Genomic DNA, 10,549 nt, shown 5'->3' with positions numbered 1-10,549 from the left:
TCCATCCATCCATCCATCTATCTATCTATCTATCTGTCTTTCCTTGCATATATGTATCCACCCACGTATGTACATACGTATGTCTGTATGCATGTATGTGCATATACATGCATATATGTATCCATCCATGTATGTATCTATCCATGCATATATGTATCTACCCATGTATGTATGTATACATATGTATCTATCTACCCATGCATATATGTATCCATGTAAGTATGTATGTATGTATGTATCTATTTATCATATATCTATCTACCTACCTATTAAAACAGACATGGTTTGGGAAGATTTTTTTTGTATTTTGTCTAACATCAGTTTTTCTATGCTGATGCAGTGAAGACAGGATTTTACATCTTTCCTTTTTAATGTGAAGATGATTTGGACTTGATTCTCCTCTCATCTTTGACCCCACATGCCCTACCCAAATGTCAAGGGTAGTGGAGATTCATATCCAGAGAAGAAAATCTCCATTCTATAAGGACAGACAAACTGTAGTTTGGTTCAGTAGCAAAGCAGGGCAGTGATCTATAATTGGATCTCCAGGACCCACATGGACACTGGCAACATGTGTTATCTGTTGCCAGAGGAGGAGCCTTGGGAAGCCTCCGACCAATCCCTTGTGATAAATAATCCTCAGAATATTAAATTTCTTAAACATGATAGTAGGCTGGAAATTTGTTCCAAGATTATTTTAAATCTGAATTCCAAGAAAAAGATGAGCATAATGTAATCTGAATAGCTGACATTTATATAGGACTTCACGTGAATTATCTCACTTGATGTTTATAATAATCCTCAATCAAAGTGCTACTGGCATTCCCATTTTATGTATGAGAATGTTGAGGTTAGGTGACTTACCTAGGGTCACATAGTTAAGTAATTGAGGCAGCTAGGTGTGTAAACCCAGGTCTTGGGGCTGCCTAATTCAATGCTTCCTCTGTGGAGTTATGCTTAATTCTCTGCTGAGAAGACATTTGGACAAAATGGGACTTTTAAAATTAGGATAAAGGGAGTTGGTGGTTGTGGTTTTTGGGGTATATCAAAGAAGTCTTTGCTACATCCAGGAGACATTTTTAAGAATACTTTCCAGGACATCGATCTCACCTAGACAAGAAGACCATTTTAAATTGGACTCATTAAATCATTTGTTGACACAGCCAACAGCCACGTTGAGGCTAGTTAACAAATGAAAAATGAGTTTTTCTTACTTGTTTGCTTTCTAAGGATGCTTTTTTATTTCCCCTTCTTTATTCCTGGTAACACATGGACTTAGGGGATCTTGTTACATGACATTCTGACAGAAATTAAAAATGTGAAGCCTGAAAATCTGATAGATAGCAAGTCTTCCCCTACATGGGGTACAAGTGCGTAGGTTGTTACTGACAAAAGGAATCTGGATGCCTCTTCTTTTGCAAGGAGGAATGCCAATTAAAATCCTACATATTTGGTTAAAAAGATAATAAAAGCATAGATTCACTTTAGAAACATAAAACAAACAACCTCAGGGAGGAAAATAAAACATCAGGTGATCGTAAGCATCCCATCCTTTCCTTTCTTGCCTCAACTCAGGCTGGGTCACAATAACACAAGCTCTGGTGTTTAGAGTCATCACTAGGTTGGGGGTAAATGGGTCTTGGCCCTAAGCTGACCAGTTGAGAGGGCGTGGCCAACAATACACAGATTCACCAGCAAAGAACCAACTAAACAGAATACTTGAATTAAATTAAATTAAATAATGAATCAAAATAGTAAATAATCAGATGGTCTCATCCTGATTCCACCTTCCCCAAATGCTAGTTACGGTTCTGAGTGTTTGATCCAATCAGTTTTCATTGTTATAATTAATTAACCTTCCCCGTTTTTTCTGCTGGTGGCTATTCAAAATCAAACAGAATTTGTAGGCATGCAGCCTCGTCTTTGACACTTGGTCTGAAATAGCTTTTTTCCCCTTTATTTCATCCCATTACATCAAGTTAAATCATATCTGCTCCTGCGGCATTAGAATTTATAGCTTTTTAAAAGCAGAATCTCTCGCTTATGTTACATAGAAAAGCTCCATATATCATGTATATTTGTGTTCATCAATTCAATAATATTATCAATACTGTCTTACATTGACAGAATTGTTACGGCTTTCAAAGTGTTTTATATTATCTTCTTTGATCTTCATAGTAACTTCCTCAGAAATAGAACTGTCCAAAATGCAATGGAAAGGGACAATGATGGATTCTGGTCTAGATGTTTTCGAGAGGAGTGGCTGGATGACCATTTGTTTTGGTATATAATGAGAGTTTCTTTCATGTATGGGTTATGCTAGATGGCTGCTGAGGTCCCTTCATGCTTACCATTTTGTGATTTTGTGATCTCCATCAGTATGAAGAACAGGTAAAGCTTTATAGTAACTTGTATTGAGTGTTTGATGTTTATATTTCTTCCACTTCAAAGTGGTTATTATCTATGCTCAAAGAGCAAGTTAGTTTTCCTTGTAGGAGAGAAGGCCAAGGGGTTTGAAGAACATTTCTCCACAATCCAGGTTATCTGGTAAAATTTAGTTTTTTTCCTAAATAAAAATAAAAGACCAGGCCCAGTAGTGGGGTTTGAGAGAAAATTAGAGTGAGAGAAAAAAGATCTGAAGTTTAAACAGTGAGGAGTCGACATGTCAGGAGGCTGGAAAGTGGGAGAATATTGCAAAAGAGAGGGAAAAAAGGACAAATCGTTATATTCTTAGAGATTAAAAATAAATATGAGACACTTCCTAAAAACGAAGTTTACTCGGAGGAAGTAGCTGTGTGTCTTCTAATGAATTAAGTAGATCATAAGTTATACCATGTGAGACAGAACATCCATTAAGTGCCAAAGGAAGAAGATAAGAACAGAGCAGTGTTAAGTTAGTGACTTCCTACTCAGGTATACAAAGACAGTCTGCTGTTGTCCCAAGAATGACAGTGAGGTCTGTTGTCTTCCTGGGGAATGTGTCTAAGTCACAAGTAACAAAGTCAGGAAGAAACTAAAAAGTATCAGTGAAGATTATAAAGTCCCAGGAAAGAAGCTGATTAATATTAGGGACCCTGGTGACGTTTTCCTTACTTTTGTCCATCAAAGGAAAGGGTTTCAGAAGAAAAACATGATTGGAAAAAGTCAAAGGCTAGCTCTGATGATGGAAGCTAAGAATGACATTAACCCTAAATTTCTATTCCACAGTCGAAAATACTAGAATTATATATAAGGTGAATTACACCTAAAAAGGTTGGTAAAATATATTTGCCTAGAGTATTTCAAATATAAATGAAAAAGGCTTTAAGCTAAAAACATCAAGGAAGGGGAAATATTGTGCATCAATAGATATCAATTTAGACATCCTGGAGGGTAGCTATAACAGCAGCTAGGTGGCACAATGGACAGAATGCCAAGTATGAAGTCAGGAAGACTAATCTTCCTGAGTTCAAATATGGCCATAGATACTTACTAGCTGTATGTCCCTGGGCAAGTCACTGTTTACCTCAGTTTCCTCATCTGTAAAATGAGCTGGAGAAGGAAATGGCAAACTGTTCTAGTATCTTTGCCAAAGGAAAAAAAAACCAAAATGGATTCACAAAGTCAGACACAATTGAAATGACTGAACAACAAGCTATAATAACGCAAAAAGAAAAGCAGTTGAGACAATCAGAAATTCACAGGAGAAAGAAATGAGGCAGTAATAAAACTCATGCTCTCAAATGTCTATGCACAAACGCACAAAGTCAAGGCATTGAGGAAAATGAAATGGAACTCCTAAGGTAAGGAAGCAGATTCGATCTAGATATCCCCGGAAGCTGGTAGGATGAAGCTCATGACTGGAACGGAGATCTTCATGAATACATTATTCAACAGAAGCAGGAGAGGTGAAGTGGCATGAGGTTATATATTATATGGCTGTATTCGTGTGAGGAAATCCAGTAAATAGAATGGACAAGTGTGGTGAAGATCATTTGGTCAAACATCAATGGACCAAGAAATAGAAACAAATTTGTCACCAGGCATATTAGGAAGGAAGTGAAAGAGCATTTATTAAGCACCTACTATATGCCAAGCACCATGCTAAGCATTTTACAAATATTGTCTCATTTGGTCCTCACAACATTGAAAATTTGGTACTTTTATGATCTTCATTTTGCAGTTGAGGAGAATGAGGTGGGTAGAGTTTAATTCCAACTCTTGACTCTTGACTTCAGGCCCAGGGCTATCCATGGCACCATCTAGCTGCCAGTACAATGTCTCCTAAGATGCTTTGGGGAGTATTTGATTCTCTTATTATGACAAATGATTTACATTGGTCAAACTTGTATATGAACTTATAACCAATGTCAATGTCCTTTCTGCTATCCATTTCCCATTTTTGCTTCTTCAGAGAGGTCAAGGCTATGTCATTTTATTTTTATCTTCTGTCTTTTTCATGGTTATTCTTTGTTTGGCTTTTTACAATTTTTGAGGTTTGCTCTAACAAACTGGTGGCCCAACTATAAAGAAACAGATGCTATAGGAATGACACTCATGTCAATAGTGAATCTTTTCCTGTCCGCTAAAACACTATCATTTATATTTTTTGCAGTATGGCAATATTCCATTATATTCAACACCCTGGTTTTTTAGCTATTCCCTAATAGTGGGCTACACATTTCTTTTCCAAGATTTTTGTGATTAAAAATAATTTTGCTGTGAGTCTTTATACATACCAATCTTTTCTTGCTGTCAATGATTGCTTTAGGGCACAGTCTAACTATTGAAATCTTTGGGTCAATGGGTATGATGAATTTAGAGTCTTTCTTGTATAGTTCTCAATTGTTTTCTAGCATACTTGAGCCAATTCATAGCTCTCTCAACACTGAATTAGTGTGTCTGCTTTTCCAGGACTCCTACAACAATGAATTTCCCCTTCTTTTAGTGTCTTTGGGAGCTTGTGGGATCATAATATTAGGCCTCAGGATTGTTTTAATTTGTACTTCTCTAATGATTATTGACTTGGAACATTTTTAATAGTTCCCGGTGATAATTTTTATTTCTTTTTTTTAACTCTTTGTATTCTTTGAGCACTTGTCCAATCTCATAGGATTTTAAGGGATGTGCAGGAAGGCTTTTAGGCTGTTGGGTCAATCCTCTATGTAGCAGTTATGGAAAGACCATTTATGGGCAAAACCTCTATAAGATAAGAAGGTTGGAAGGGATTGCACTTGGTGCCACAGGGGAAGAGTACCTGCTTCAAGTTCCCAGTTCCACTGAAGCACTAATGTATTTACAGACAATGAATCAAAGACTCCACAGGTTTAGGGGCCTGCTCATAATCACATGGATGGGAAATGACAGAGCCAAGACCCCCAAACAGCTAATCTGACTCCCAGTCCAAGGCTGCTTCTATTGGATTGGTCTCCCTTGCACATGACAATTGGGATTTTAGCTGAGTTCCTTGCAAACTTGAATTTTTTTCACATTAAAAAATTCTTTGTCCACTTATGCTTTCAAGGCAATTGGCATTATTTATATATTGTGTCCTGTTTGCGAAAAGAGTCAATCTCAGAGCTGCAGCTTCATTAGTGGAATGTTTGCTTCTTTTCACCAATCATTAATAAAGATATGAAATAAGTCCATTCCTCCCAGCAGCCAGTGGGAAGAAACCGCACACCTGATGCCCCTTTCTCCATTCTATTTATCACAACTCCTTTGCTCCATCAGCCAGTTTCTAAAATACTATATCAGAAGGAATGAGCTTGTAAGACAGTTATTTTCCAACTACTTTTCACTTCATGGGGGTTTTTGCATTAAGATTCCCAATATCTCATATTTATTGTGTCCAATTTATTCAGTAGCCGGTCTATCTTATTTCAGATTGCCAAGCCTGTAATAAAGCTATTCAAAAGTGGGATGGGCTGTCTCAGAAGGTGGAGAGTTACTCCAAGCAGAGGCCAGGTGATTCTTGTGAGGTAACAGGTAGAGGGAGTTCATGTTCATGTTTGGGCTGAACTAAATGCCACTGAGGTTCCTTCCACTATGAGATTCTAGGATTTTCGATGCTCTAATGATCTAGAATATACTATGCAAGGGTTCTTTGAGGCAGTTGGTAGCACAGTGGATAGTGCTGGGCCTGCAGTCAGGAACATCTGAGTTCAAATTTGACTTTGGATACTTACTAGCTGCGTGATCCTGGGCAAGTCACAGAATTTCTGTCTCCCTCAGGTTCCTCATATGTAAAATGTGGACGATAAATAGCAACATCTGCCTCCCAGGGACGCTGTGAGGATCACACGAGATAATGCTTGTGACACGTGTGTAATGTAGCGCCTGACACATCACATAGTATATAATTGTATGATTGCATTTCAGCATAATTGGTTTCCTTTGTGATGCTATGGATTTTATTTCATGCATTTCACAACCTGACACTCAGAAGCAGACTGTGAACTTTAGCAGCCTGCAGAGGGGTCCACAACCCCAAAACAGTAATGAGCCCCTTCTCTGCACAGCATTTTCTTGCCTATAGGTCTCTGAATCTCTGCCAGCTCCAAGTCCATGTGCCTGTGCTTGCCAGCCATTTACTCATGTGTTCTGGGAGATGCAAAATTGCAGCCAGAGGAGTAAGTATTGTGGAGAGTGGGCCAGAGCAGCAGGAGACTGGCCCTCCCTCAGGAACCCCATGCAGGACCAGGAGCAAGTTACTTCTTCTAGATCTCTGTACCACGGGGTCTTCATTCATTCTTTCAACTCCATGGAATTGAGAGAGCACATTTTTCAGAGTACTGGGAGGTTTTGTGGGGACATAATCATGAATCAGATACAACCCCTACCCTCATGGAGCTATAATCTAGTATGACAGATCAAATATGTAAACAAATAATACTAATGCCCCCCCACCATGTACACACTCTTGTATGTGGGAGTTCAGAAGAGGTGAAGGTTAAGGACATTTTCAGACGTTATCTAATCTTTTATTTTAATTTTTTGCTCTTTATTAATTTGTTTGTTTACTTTTAGTTTACAAGATTCAGTTCCACAATTCCTTGAGTTTCATATTTTCTCTCCCTCCCTCCCTTCCCCTTCCCCCATGGTGGCATACTATCAGGTATAGGATCTGCAAATACTTTTGCATTACACTTTAGTCAGGTTATAAAGAAGGATTGTATTGGATGGGATGAACAATGGGAAGAGGAAACAAAACCAAACAAGAAAAAGAAAAAGGGCAGGTAGTTTGCTTCAATCTGCATTCAAACTCTGTTCTTTCTAGTTCTTTCTCTGAATGTAGACATCTCTCTCCATCATGAGTCTTTTGGGATTGACTTATATCACTGCATTGCTGAGAAGAATCCAGTCTATCAAAGTGGGTCATCACACATATGTTGTGTCTGTGATTGTGTACAAATTTCTCCTGGTTCTGCTCTTCTCACTCAGCATCAGTTTGTATAAGCCTCTCCAGTTAAATATGAAGTCCATCTGCTCCTCGTTTCTTATAGCACAATAGTATTCCATAACATGCATATACCACAACTTGTTCAGCCATTCCACAGTTGATGGGCACCCCCTTAATTTCCAATTCTTTGCCACCACAAAAAGAGCTGCTATAAATATTTTTGTACATATGGGTCTTCCTCCCACTTCTATGATTTCTTTGGGATACAACCCTAGAAGTGGTATTGCTGGGTCAAAGTGTATGAAATTATTTATAGCCCTTTAGGCATAGTTCCAGATTGCTCTCCAGAATGGTTGGATCAGTTCACAACTCTACCAGCAATGCATTAGTGTTCCAATTTGTCCACATCCTCTCCAGCATTTGTCATTTTCTTGTTTTGTCATTTTAGCCAATCTGACTGGTGAGATGTGGTACCTCAGAGTTGTTTTGATTTGCATTTCTCTAATCAATAGTGATTTAGAGCATTTTTTTCATATACTTATAGATATCTTTAATTTCATCCTCTGAAAACTGCCTGTTCATATCCTTTGACCTTTTATCAATTGGGGAATGACTTGTATTCTTATAGATTTGACTCAATTCTCTGTATATTTTAGAAATGGGTCCTTTATCAGAGACTTAGTTTGTAAAAATTCTTTCCCAATTTTCCAATTCCCTCCTAATCTTGGTTACATTGGCTTTTGTTTGTACAGAAGCTTTGCAATTTAATATAATCAAAATTACCCATTTTGCATTTTATAATGTTCTCTAATACTTGTTTGGTCATAAAGTTTTCCCCTTTCAACAAATCTGACAGGTAAACTATTCCTTGCTTTCCCAGATTGCTTACAGTATCAGCCTTTATACCTAGATTATGTACCCATTTAGACTTGATTTTGGTATGTGGTGTTAGATAATGATCTCTGCCCAGTTCTGCCATACTATATTCCAGTTTTCCCAGCAGTTTTCATCAAATAATGAGTTCTTATGCCAAAAACTGGGGTCTTTGGGTTTATCAAACAGTAGATTATTATAGTCATTGACTGCTAAGTCTTATGTACCCAATCTATTCCATTGATCCACTCCTCTATTCCTCAGCCAGTACCAAGTAGTTTTCAGGACTGCTGCTTTATAATAAAGATTAAAATCTGGTATAGCTAGTCCACTATACCTAGCATTTCTTTTCATTAATTCCCTTGATATTCTGGACCTTTTGTTCTTCTAAATGAATTTTGTTACTATTTTTTTCTAGCTCTATAAAGTAGCTTTTTTTTTGGTAAATTGATTGGCATGGCACTAAATATATAATTTAATTTAGGTAAAATTGTCATTTTTATTATATATATCAACCCAGCCACGAGCAATTGATGTTTTCTAATTAGTTAGATCTGACTTTATTTGTGTGAAAAGTGTTTTGTAGTTGTGTTCAAATAGGTCCTGGGTTTTTTTTGGCAGGTAGATTCCAAATATTTTATAATGTCTATAGTTACTTTAAATGGGATTTCTCTTTCTATCTCTTGCTGTTGAATTTCATTAGAAATATACAGGAATGCTGAGGATTTATGTGGGTTTGTTTTATATCCTGCAACTTTGCCAAATTTATTTATTGTCTAAAGTAGTTTTTTACTTGATTCTCTAGTATTCTCTAAGTATATCATCATATCATCTGCAAAGAGTGATAGCTTGGTCTCTTCTTTGCCTAATTTGATTCCTTTGATTTCTTTTTCTTCTCTAATTGCTACTGCTAACATTTCTAGAGCCAGATTGAATAAGAGGGGTGATAGTGGACACCCTTGTTTTCCTGTTACTATTTTTTGGAAATTTTATTGGAAATGCTTCTAGCTTATCCCCATTACATATAATACTTGCTGATGGTTTTAAATAGATGCTACCTATTATTTTAAGAAAGGCTCCATTTATTCTTATATTTTCTAGTGTTTTTAATAGGAACAGGTGTTGTATTTTGTCAAAAGCCTTTTCTTTACTTGACGTTATCTAATCTTATTCTCTATTTTCACATATGAGGAAACTGAGGTCCAGAGATGGTAAGTTATTCATCCAATCCACATCAATAGTAGGTGTCAGAGCTGTTTCTAAATATCCAGGGTTCTCTTATTGACACACATCTCTTTTCTCTCTATACATTCTCGATAGGTGAGCTCATCCCCTTCTCTGGCTTGGAATATTATCTCTGTGTAGATGTGCCCCAAATCTGCTGTTGCTTGCCTGGGCCTCTCCGCTGAATGCCAGACTGGCATTTCCAGGTCTATCCTGGATCCTGGATATCTTACTCCTACCACACATTCAACATGGCCCAGGTTGAACCCATCGTTTCCATACCATGTTCCTCAAATGCACACTAATAATCCATTACTTTTCCCTCTTTTTCATTGCCCACCTTCAGTCAGCTCCTAAGTCCTGTCAATTATACCTGTATAATATCTCCCTCCTGTCAGAAATGACTTCTCTCCTGTCCATATTTGATTGACACATTGAATCTGAGACTTCACTCTTTTTTAGAAACATTCAAAATGCCTCTAAGCTCCACCATCTTCTCTTCATTCCCTCTATTATCATCCTTGTTCCGGTCATCATAGATAGGCTCCTTGTGTCTCATATTTTTAAAACATTGATCACATGTAGGGATCAAATGTCCAGATGAATAGTTTTCCTTTTATTTGGTGGACAATGGGAACTATTGAAGGGTTCTGAGCAGAAGATCTGTGATCTCAAAGGTTGTGATTGTGAAAGGAAAGGAAAGATTGTGGTATACAAGGTATTCAAGAAGGACTAGCAGCTTTGGTGGGAGGGCTTGCTAAGCCCTTTTCAGGGCTTCTTATTTACTTTTGGTGCCCACATGACCCTTAATTCTCCTCTGGGGCTCCAACAAGCTATAGCCTGCCCAACAGCCTCACCCTGATACAACTGTCTTAGCAGATGAGCGAAACGAGGCTGAGGGTGACTGTCAGTGAGTTAGCCCAAGCACGTGAAGACTTCCCCTGATGGAATGGGGGGATGGGAACAATTTGTTCCAGTGGCCATGAAGGCAAGTGGAACACTTAGAGCTTGGTCAGACCTCACAGATGCTACCCACAGTATCCTAGGCCTGACTTTGGGACTGCTACTGGA

The sequence above is a fragment of the Petaurus breviceps genome, unplaced genomic scaffold, assembly GCF_028583685.1.
Source record: "Petaurus breviceps papuanus isolate PSGF00001 unplaced genomic scaffold, PetGlider_PUasm1.0 208, whole genome shotgun sequence".
Lineage (NCBI taxonomy): Eukaryota > Metazoa > Chordata > Mammalia > Diprotodontia > Petauridae > Petaurus > Petaurus breviceps.
This window is presented reverse-complemented; position numbering follows the sequence as displayed.